We start from the raw sequence: 12,392 nt of genomic DNA, 5'->3' as shown, positions 1-12,392 counted from the left end.
TATTATTATCAAATATGATAAATCATGTTATACATATATCAAAATTTTCAATAAAATAACTTTAAAATGTCTATTATACTTCTAATTATATTATTATGAGGTTTTCTTTATATTTTCATAAGTTTTTAACGATTTTAAGCATTGATATTTTTTTCCAAAATATCCGCCAATATATCTATGATATATCCGATATATCCGTAAAATCGAAGTACCGATATATCCGTGATTACCGATATTTTCATCATTGCTTGCGACACGTGGAATCGCTCATTCCACCTGGACATCTCCCATCCGGAATTCTTCCCCGCCGACATTCCACCCGGGTATCTCCTATCCGGAAATTTTCCCCGCCGACATTCCACCCAGGTATCTCCCATTCGGAATTCTTCCCCGCCGACATTCCACCCGGGTATCTCCCATCCGGAATTCTTCTCCGTCGACATTCCACTCGGGTATCTCCCATCCGGAATTCTTCCCCACCGACATTCCACCCGGGTATCTCCCATCCGGAATTCTTCCCCGTCGACATTCCACCGGGGTATCTCCCATCCAGAATTCTTCTCCGTCGACATTCCACTCGGGTATCTCCCATCCGGAATTCTTCTCCGCCGACATTCCACCTGGATATCTCACATCCGGAATTCTATCCGGCCGACGTTCCACCTTCTTTGGATATTTCGCAGCCGGCGCCTGCCGCTGGGTAAGTTACGTCCCGTGTCTGAAGACCACCCTGAGGCCATTACTTTGCATCGTGTTTGACAGCTCCCACATGGGCAATACTCGAGCTTGGTCGGAGATTATTTCTCAGAGCATGATGGATGGGGAGTTGAGACGATGATTTACATTGGGCCATACCCCTCTTATCAGTGATGGATTTTCAAAGGCGACATTATCTACACTGGGGCATACCCCGCTCATCGATGATAGTTTCTTAGTGGGATGACGCTTTGCATTGAGACATAGTCAGGTTGTTTTTTCACTCGGTTTATGATGGATTAAGAGTTGTGGGATGACCCTACACTGGGGCATAGCCATTTCAAAGGGCGTTTTTATTGGAGATACAGTCACTCTACTTGATATTTTGCATTGGGACACACTCCTCTCATTGATGATGGATTTTTCGAGATGATGGCTTATTTTGAGACATGATTGCTTCAGAGATTGTGCATGCATTGAGGGATGACATTAACCTTGTTCTGATGACACATACTGAGGCATAGCTGTCTCATTGGTGATGGACTTTGATTGTTCATTGGAGCATAGTCACTTCAGTTGGTTTATACTAGGGCATAGCCACCACATTCACATTCATGGAGCCCGGGGATTCTGATTCATATGGATTACGTTGAGACGTTTTCATTTTGGCACCAGGGGTAGAGGTTGATTGATTTGTTGACTCGGATACACTATTTTAAACTAGGGCATAGCCGGGATGGAGAGCATTTTTCATTGGAGCATAACCACCCTATTTAGATCCTTTACACTGGGGCATGTCCATCTTTTGGAGGGAGATCAGATTGGTTCTTGACATTGGAGCATCTGGCGAGTGATATGGAGATCATTGGATTATTTCATGTTATCCTCATTGCATACTGGGGCATAGCCGCCTAGTTGAATGTTTTGACATCGAGATTTGATTTCCCGTTTGTGATTACTGCTTTCAATGGGTTTTGGAGCTATTGACACCTTGGGTCTAGTCTTCTTGGCATACTTGGATGATCTTAGATACTTACATACCTTTCATTTTACACTCAAACATTTCACCCTGGATGTTCTCATGCCTTCCATCACACCAGAGCCTGATCATCACCTTATTTTATCCTACACATCCCACCGTGACACATGACCTCATCCCTATCTCGATTAGTAGGAGACGTAGATCAGTCCTTGATCACCTTGGTTGTGTTGTCATACATCTTTTGGACTTTAGGTTCAACATCTTCCATGATGGCAGGGCCTGACAGATTGCCGATTTATTAGTGATGATGCTTTCATTTTAACAGTTGGCACGATGAGTGTTGATTTTTGTTTGCTCTTTGCATTTCGAGCATTGGTCATCATTGTTTTATTCATCAGTTAGTTTTGTAGTGTCAGCATGGTGTCACGATACATGGTCCTGTTTGGCTTTACCTATTTGAGGTTGGACATTTTCATTACATGATGGATGAACATATTTCAGAGTACAGTAGTTTTGAGACATTGTATATCTCAGTCTGTTTACTGTCACATACTGGGGCATACCCTCCTTCCCTGGATCACTAGACCTTCCATAGGTTTCATTTACTTTTCGATCTAGTTGTTGACCCCCGAGAGTTGTCATACTGGGGCATACTCTCCTTCCCTAGGATCATTGGACCTTTCACATGCTTCATTATCTTTCAACCTAGTTGTCGATCCTCATGAGTTTTCATACTAGGGCATATCCCCTCCGTCCGGGTTTTCTTGCATCATTATCTAGGTTATCCATTGGTTTTGGGCCACTTGATAAGGTCATTCATCATCTTGTCAATTCGAGTTCAGTTTGAGTCGGGACCGCACCTATATCGATCGGTCATCTTCTTGTCAGTTTGGGTTTTTATTTTCGAGACCGCACCTATATCGATCGGCCATGTTCCTATCACTTTCATGTTCAGTTTGAGTCGGGGCCGCACCTATATCGATCGACCATCTCCTTGTCATGTCAGTTCAGTTTCTGGAACTGCACCTATATCGATCGATCATCATCTTATCAATTTGAGTTTGAGTCGGGACCGCACCTATATCAATCGGTCATCTTCTTGTCAGTTTGGGTTTTTATTTTTGGGACCGCACCTATATCGATCGGTCATTTTCTGTGTCAGTGTGTGTTTTCGAGACCGCACCTATATCGATCGGTCATTTTCCATGTTAGTTTGTGTCTTCGGGACCGCACTTATATCGATCAGCCATGTTCCTATCACTTTCATGTTCAGTTCGAGTCGAGGCCGCACCTATATCGATCGACCATCTCCTTGTCATGTCAGTTCAGTTTCTGGGACCGCACCTATATCGATCGGTCATCATCTTATCAGTTTGAGTTTGAGTTGAGGCCGCACCTATATCGATCGGTCATCTTCCTATCAGTTCAGTTCGAGTCGGGGCTGCACCTATATCAATCGGTCATCATCACTTATCAGTTTGAGTTTGAGTAGGGGCTGCACCTATATCGATCGGCCATCTTCCTATCAGTTCAGTTCGAGTCGGGGCCGCACCTATATCAATCGGTCATCATCACTTATCAATTTGAGTTTGAGTCTGGGCCGCACCTATATCGATCGGCCATCTCCTTGTCATGTCAGTTCAGTTTCTAGGACCGCACCTATCTCGATCGGTCATCATCTTATCAGTTTGAGTTTGAGTTGGGGCCATACCTATATCGATCGGCCATCTCCTTGTCATGTCAGTTCAGTTTCTGGGACCGCACCTATATCGATTGGTCATCATCACTTATCAGTTTGAGTTTGAGTCGAGGCCGCACCTATATCGATCGGCCATCTTCCTATCAGTTCAGTTCGAGTCGGGGCCGCACCTATATCAATCGGTCATCATCACTTATCAGTTTGAGTTTGAGTCGGGGCTGCACCTATATTGATCGGCCATCTCCTTGTCATGTCAGTTCAGTTTCTGGGACCGCACCTATATCGATCGGTCCTCATCTTGTCAGTTTGGGTTTTTGTTCTCTTTTACTTTTTATTTGAGTCTTGTTTTATAGTTAGTGATTCGAGTTGTACCCTGTGTTTGAAGAGTATACCTTATTATCTTATTTTTTGCATGATGTACTCTCATTTCACTTAGTGATATTGTTGTTTTCTTGGGTATGTGTTTTTGTCTTCTTTTTATTATTATCATTGTTTCGTATCATGCATTTTATGTGTTGTTATTTTGAGTAGCATCGTGTGTTGCTTTGTTTTTGTCTCGTGCATGTGTTTGCCTTAGAGTCTTGGACAGTTTTAGTGTCGTGACTGGTCCCCGAGCAGATATTGATGGTATGATGGTTATGATACAGAGCACATTGAGATTAGACTTCTTCAGTTGAGGTTCACCATGTCGGATGAGATCGCACCCATTACTCTTACTACTCTTTATGAGATGATGGTGGATTTGACACAGAGGGTTGAGAGGATTGAGCTTATTTTGTCAGAGCATCCATCGTCATCGAGAGGAGCTCCAGGAGTAGTGATGCCTTTATCACCACATTTGACTTTACCGACATTTGTTACTTTGGGTGCCTCGCAGCCACGACCTCGCCCACATTCAGTGCTCCAGCAGCATTCCTCGTCCATTTCATTGGCTACGTCGACACGACCTTCGTCCTGGCTTCAGGGCCCTCTAGTTATTACAGTTCCTCAGAAGCGACTTCACCCTCGTCGATGATGTCGGAGACACTTTTCAGATTTGAGCACACCTCTGAGCAGAGTTTTTGAGACGTTCCAGGCCATGGGATTTTTGGCTCCTCTGGCTCCTAGGGCACTTCCAGATCCTGTGCCTTCACAGTTTCGGCTTGATTTATATTGTACATACCATCAGTCAGCAAGACATCACACTGATCATTGCACTGCTCTACGACATGCCATACAGGACATTGTTGATTCTAGGACGTTTGGGTATCCTCAGTCCGATATGTTTCCTATTCCTACCTCAGCTCAAGCCATGCATGCAGACTCCCCTTCACCAACAGTCCCTGATCTTATTGGTTTGGGCGATTGACTCATGATTGGCTTACCTTGGTACAATGGTGCTCGGATTTTGTTCCTTCTATGGTCAGAGATGTGATGACAGGACCAGTCACTGTTTTTGTTTTTGTTTGTTTAATCTTGTTTTGCTTTTGACTTTTAGAGACTATAACTCGATTCTTGAGTGTTGTCTTTGTTATTCTTCTTTTGCATGATGTACTCATCGGATTATCCCATTGGATGCATTTTCCTTTATGGACATGTGTTTGTGTTTTGTGATATGATGTGTTATACTTTTGACTCGAGGCGTCTTTTCACTTGCACATTGTGGTCTTGAGGCTTGACCTATCACGGAGGATGTTGAGCCTATTAGCCTAGGATCAGAGATTTGACTTAGGGAGTTCGAGACTGTGACACATTTTCTTATGATCAGAGCAGTACCTTGCTCACTTCCCGCACCTTGTCTTTGTATGACCTTTCCATCATCGATTTTTCTAGCTTTACACATCTCTTCTCTCATTCGACCAGGTAGAGTGTGAGGAGTTTGAGCCTAGGGTTGATCTGGCATGGCGAGAGTTGGCTTATAATCTTTGGGTGGCTTACGATGTGAGGATTGGTCGATTGCTTGATGAGACTGTCACTTATTTTGTCATGAGTATAGAGATTGATATTGTATGATGAGAGTTGGCTTGTGATGGGCAGTATTGCTTGATGAGATCACCGTTTACTTTGCCTGATGAGTACGGTTGATACATGATTCTAGAGGGTTGATGTGGTTATATCAGATGGACATCGATCTTTAGTATTGATCATTTGAGGGCTTGATAGCACGATGTCTGAGACCGTGGTCGCAGGATGGTGGCCTTCATTTCAGTTAGCTCACACCCTATTACCTTTATTGACATCTAGACCATCGCTAGCCCTTTGAACCTTGCATGAGCATCATAGCCATTTCTTTCTTATAGCCTTGCTCACCTTCTACACCGGGATAGGGGCCCTTCAGTGTATGTATGCATTGTTTAGGAGTTTCGTGAGCCTTGGACCGAGGGGCGCATCTTTCTCATTATCTTTTCCTATCGTTGCATCATTGCATTTCATCACACTTCATCGATTGTGTCATTTATCCTATCTGCTGCTCGCTTTGCATCACTTTCTCCCATCCCCGAGTGGTGATCATCCTCAGTTCATTACATGGAGGGTAGTCATGTCATTTCCACCATCTATCTCGCGAACGCTGGTTTAGAGATCCTTAGTTTGAGAAGGTCATCTTGTCAGAGAGAGTTTTTTTTTGTTACCTTTGTTTTGAGAGTGTGTCTATCCATCATTGATATCATCTTTGGGGTTTATTTTGTTCATGTTCAGGGTGTGTACATCTGTATATATGTAAAAAAAAAAAAAACACGTGTGTATTACTTTTTATCATTGAGTGTGTATATTGATGTTTAAGGGTCACTTGATTGAGTACGTTTGTTGATGGGAGTTCGCATGTGAGCTTTCCGAGGCCCTTCATGCTTTGTATTCATTTTTATTGTATATTTCGAGAGTGAGATGAGTGACCTTCTCCTAGGAGCTCTGGGTCATTGTCCCTTCCATCATTACGTTCATTGTTGATGTGACTTCACTTCATGTCTGATTTGAGTTGATCACTACTCCTATTTGTGTTATTTGTTCCATTATCATCCTCGTTTTCCCTTCTGATTCATCATTTTCACTTCACATCTTATTATTTTCTTACAACAACCCATCTCGGGTTTGATACCCTCTTCGCACCATCATTATGCTTCTCATCATCAATTTGGTTTTTCTTCATTGCATCATCCTTGTTACCATATTCACGTTAAGCATCCTTAGGTCCGTGGCTCATGATATTTTCTATATATGTTGCATTTTATACATGAGGGCATGGGTTTTGATCATTGGGTATTTGGGCCTAGTTTCCCTTCATTTCTATCACCCTATCACCTTAGCCTTCGTTATGTCCTGAGTCTTAAGACCACCCTGAGGCCATGACATCACACATTGTGTTTGATAGCTCTTATGTGAGCGATATTTGGGATTGATTCGGGAGCATTCTGTTTGTGATGGACTAGGAGTTATGGTATGACCCTACACTGGGGCATAGCCATCTCAGAGAGTTTTATTATCGGATGACCATTATGTCGAGACATACTCTTCTCAGTCAATGACGGATTTTTGAGCCATGTCCTTTTTTTTCACATTGGAGCATGAGACATGATTGGTGCATTTCATTTGGTGTACTTTACACAGGGGCATACCCCTTTTCGGTCGATGATGGTTTTTAGGCATAGTTGTTCTTTCGAGACGATTAGATTCATTTCACATTGGAGTACGGGATATGATTGGGTGATTTCTTTGATGTGATCATATGAGCATAGCCTTCTCATCATTGTTGACATATTTTTGAGATGATTGGATCAGGACACGGACACTTATGAGAGCATACAGCGGAGTTTAGTCATTTCAGGGTTTGCCCTATACTGGGGCATAACCCTTTCATTGGTGGTTGATCTTAGAGATACCAGTTCACATTGGGACATGCTCTTTTTTTAGAGGAGATAAGATACTCTCTTCATATTATTACGATGACTTTGAGGAGCAGAGGTTCATTTTGATCAAATGATGTATGATTGGTTGTACTCCTCTCATTGATGTTTGATTTGGAGATACTTACACTGGGGCATAGCCTACTCATCGATGATGGTTTTGTGAGATGACAGTTTATGCCAGACACATACTTTCCAAAGTTTATCTTGCACTGAGGGCTTACCCATTTTGAGATGATGCATTCATACTGGGGCATAGCCACCTTGCTGATTTTGACATTGAGACTCCACCTCCTGTTTATGATTGTTGTTTTCGATGGATCATAGAGTCATTGACACCCTGGGCTTAGTCTTCTCAGCGTACCTAGTTTGATTTGGACATTCACTTACCTTTGTTACACACCCATACATCCTACATTTGGCACCTTTATACCTGCACCAACCTTGTCAGAGCCTCGCATCTTTTGAGCCCACGTATTTCATCGTCTTACATGACCTTATCCCTTTCTCTTGAGAAAAGGAGGATGCAGACCAGTCTTGGGTTTTCTAGTCGAGTTTTCACATGCCTTTGGACATTAGGTTCAACATCTTCCGTGAAAGTAGGGCCTGTTAGATTGTTGATGTATTTGTGATGATATTCTCATATTGATAGTTGACACGTCGTGTCTTGGTTTGCTTACATTTCAGACCTAGAGTTTTGGTCAGCATTTGATTGATCCATTATTTTTGTTTTGCTTCGTCAGCATAGTTTCGGTGATGCTTGGACTTGTTTTAGCATTTGTTCATTGAGGCTCTGTATGTGTTTTTTCATTGCATCATCATTGAGCATATCCCAGAGTGTCTTGTTTGGTGACATTCTGTGTCTTATGTTGGTTACTATTTCACACTGGGGCATACCCCCATCCTTGAGTCCACCAGATCTTTTGATGTTTTTTTCTCACTGCTCGATCTATTTCTTGATCTTTGCGAGTCGTCATATTGGGGCATTCCTCCTTAGTGCTTTTCTTCTGGGGCATTCCCCCATCTTTGGGTTTAGCACATCTTGTGCTGGTTTCATGGTTGTCAGACCCATTTGTCGATCTTTACGAGTTATCACCTAGGGCATCCCCCTATTGTCATCTTGTTTAGGGCATCCCCCTATTGTCATCTTGTTTAGGGCATCCCCCTACCGTCAATTTGTTTAGGGCATTTCCCTTTTTTCAGTTTTCACCACCATAGATCAGCTATCTATGGGCATTTCAGATTTCACCACCATGGATTTTCATCCTTGGGCTTTCGAGATTTTCACCACCATGGATTAGACATCTATGGGCATTTCATTTTTCACCACCATGGATTTTCATCCTTGGGCTTTCGAGATTTTCACCACCATGGATTAGACATCTATGGGCATTTCAGTTTTCACCACCATGGATTTTCATCCTTGGGCTTTCGAGATTTTCACCACCATGGATTAGACATCTATGGGCATTTCATTTTTCACCACCATGGATTTTCATCCTTGGGCTTTCGAGATTTTCACCACCATGGATTAGACATCTATGGGCATTTCAGTTTTCACCACCATGGATTTTCATCCTTGGGCTTTCGAGATTTTCACTACCATGGATTTTCATCCTTGGGCTTTTGAGATTTTTCACCACCATGGATTTTCATCCTTGGCATTTCGAGATTTTCACCATGGATTAGACATCTATGGGCATTTCATTTTTCACCACCATGGATTAGACATCTATGGGCATTTCAGTTTTCACCACCATGGATTTTCATCCTTGGGCTTTCGAGATTTTCACCACCATGGATTTTCATCCTTGGGCTTTTGGGATTATCACCACCATGGATTTTTATCTGTGGGCATTTGAGAGTTTCACCACCATAGATCAGACATCTATGGGCATTTTTATTGTATCACCACCGTAGGTCTCCGCCTATGGGCCTTCTAGTTTAGTGTTTAGGCTTAGTTTTTGGTTTGGCTTCCAGAGCCATTATTTTTCTTAGTTTAGTGTTTAGAGTCAGTCTTGTCATTCAGAGTCACAGCTCCTGGCATTCATATTCACTGGCATTGCACATCTTACCCTCATGGTTTTGCATTTGTCCTCGGTTTTCCTCACTTCGTTACCCTGTACTTATCGTATATTCATCTCGCAGTCCACATAGGGTAGTTTCCTTTGGACGCATTCTTGTCCATACTTCAGGGTGGTTCGACCGTTACTCACCTTCAGCATATGGTTTTTCGAGTCACTTTTGGAGGCATCTTAGAGGGAGTCTGGATCCTTGGTGTGGCTTTGGAGGCGCTTTGAGATATTGTTTTCTTCTCTTAGGATTAGAGCCCTTTTGTTCACCTATTGGCCTGAGTGAGTTTGTGTTTCACTCGTGTCCTTTTGGGGGTCTCCTTTGTTCTTCGATAGAGTTCACTTCATTCCACTCACTATTCACACTTTCTTTTCACTTCAGTATTCATATCCCTTACACTCGTGAACTCTACCGAAGAGGGGCATATTTGTAGACCCCCTTTGGTGGTGAGGACCCGGGGGGGGGGGGGGGGGGAGCGGATTTTTCTTGGTTTGGGATTACATTTTTTAGAGAGGGTAGGGGACCCCCAATTGAGAGCTTGATGTCGTCTGCATGAAGCGTGCAGCAACAGTGAGGGTAGTTGGGCAGGCCATACTGGCTGATGCATGAACAGGAGGAGGAAGGTGGTGACTTGCTAAGGAAGGTGATTCCAAAAAAAAAAAAAAAAGAAAAAAGGAAGGAAAGAGAGGAGAGTTTGGCTTGAGAGGACTAGTGGGAAAGAGACATTCCTGGGCTGGTTGCTTGAGAGGAAGGATAGCTGTCCGATTTCTTGCCCACCTAGCTGGAGAGAGTTACTTTGAGGTACGTTTATTGTGTATTCTTTGTCAACTTCTATTGGTGTGCTTTTCTACTTTGTTTTTACTGATTCTCAGATGATGATTGTTGATTGGGAGTGAATACGTTCATATTTTTGCTAATGGTTTTATAGTATTCATATTTTTGCTAATGGTTTTATAGTGGTTTAGTTTGCTCTGATTTTGATTTCTCCATGAGATATTTTTGTAACCACATTTTACCTTCCATTTGATACTTATTTAATCTTACCCACCATCATCTAAGCCTGTTGGTATGATATGAAACATAGCTTGTCGGGCTCATTTTCTTGTATCTACTCTTTGTGCTCTGTTTTGTTATCCTCCTTTGCTCATGATATCCGTCCATGGTACGCATCCATTTTCTCATCCCTGCTTGAAGGAGATCCTCGAAAATCTGGAGTAGTTGTCATGGCAGTAAAGCTCACCTCATCAGCATCCCCATACCCATTCTCATTTATTATTCATCGTTTTATCCAACATGCCTACGTCCTCATCCATCACTCCACTCCTATTCCCGTTTATCTTCATCACGCACAAACCTCCACGCATCTCATATCGGGAGGTGATGTCTCAAGATGATGTAGGAAGCTAGTATTTGAATTTGTGGAAAGAATGGCAGATTTAGTGGTCTCATGGGAATACTATGGCATGAGGGTGGTTGTTATATGCTAAAGAGATGGTGGATAATGGTGGATGTTTCTGGTCTATCTATGTTACAAATCAAGACTTTGGTCTTGTGGGATCCTCCCTAAAAATTGCCGTGTGGCTCCCTCTCCCTTGCGACACGTGGCATCGCTCATTCCACTCGGACATCTCCCATCCGGAATTCTTCCCCGTCGACATTCCACCCGGGTATCTCCCATCCGGAATTCTTTCCCGTCGACATTCCACCCAGGTATCTCCCATCCGGAATTCTTCTCCACCGACATTCCACCCAGGTATCTCCCATCCGGAATTCTTCCCCGTTGACATTCCACCCGGGTATCTCCTATCCGGAATTCTTCTCCGCTGACATTCCACCCGGGTATCTCCCATCCGGAATTCTTCTCCGCCGACATTCCACCCGGATATCTCACATCCGGAATTCTATCCGGCCGACGTTCCACCTTTTCCGGATATTTCGCAGTCGGCGCCTGCTGCCGGTTGAGAGAGGAGGACGATTCAACTTCCCCGGACAGACATGTCCAGATCCTCTGGTGACGCTTACCCGGACAGCTTGGCTCGTCAAACACTCGAGATTCGCCGGATCCATTTCCGCCCACAATCAAAAGGCAAACTCCGATAATACCGACGACCAAGTCTCCTGAACTGTCACTCATCTTTAATGCAAGATAGATTGGGCTTTGGTGGGGGCCCCACGCGCGTGATTTCATGATCGACTAGTGGATTGATTGATTTGATTGCTATATGTGATTGATTTACACTATTCTATGATACACACACGATTATCCTGTGTTTAATTGCTAACATTTGTTTTCATTGAAGTAAATCGGTTCATCACTCAGGTACATTCTTTGTCTCTCCTATTCATTCAGTTATTTTTGTTTTGAGTGATATTCATTTGGTATCCATGCTCGAAATTATTTCTTAATTGTGCATTAACCTCACTTTTTGATAAGCTTATTGTGGCTCGTTGCCCAGGCACATATCTATTCCCATTCTGGTATTTCTATATGCATGCTTTGATTCTCATATGTGCATGATAGTTCCAGGTATTCATTGATTTCCTCATCAATTGTCATGTCAGCTTCATTTTATTAGTAGAGACCCGACTTTAGGGACTTAGAGGGGTGCTACGGTCTTTACCGTACCTTCTCGATAAATAACCTGACCCTCGAACCCGATCCGGTTTTTCGCAGACCACCTTTTCCAAACTAAGGAGTCACACTTAAGGTTTTTTTCTTTCTTATTTTGTTTACCCTTTAAAAATAAAACAAAAATAAGTGACGACTCCAAGTCTTTTTTTTTAACCGATTAAATCATTTTTCAAAATAAAAATCGAGCTCGCCATCGAGTGGGGAACGCATGAGCCGAAATGCGGGGTCCACACTAATATTTATCTTAATTGATTTTAACTAATATTTATTTTCATCAATTTTAAGCGTTAAATTTATTTATAAAACATTCATATTTAAAGTATTATAAATAAATAAAATAACTATAAAATATTTATTATAAAAAATGAGTCATGGACGTGGATTCATAATTTTAAATATACTCTCATTAATATGGATAAATGAGACAAAAAG

This window comes from Vitis vinifera, chromosome 15, assembly GCF_030704535.1.
Source record: "Vitis vinifera cultivar Pinot Noir 40024 chromosome 15, ASM3070453v1".
Classification (NCBI taxonomy): domain Eukaryota; kingdom Viridiplantae; phylum Streptophyta; class Magnoliopsida; order Vitales; family Vitaceae; genus Vitis; species Vitis vinifera.
This window is presented reverse-complemented; position numbering follows the sequence as displayed.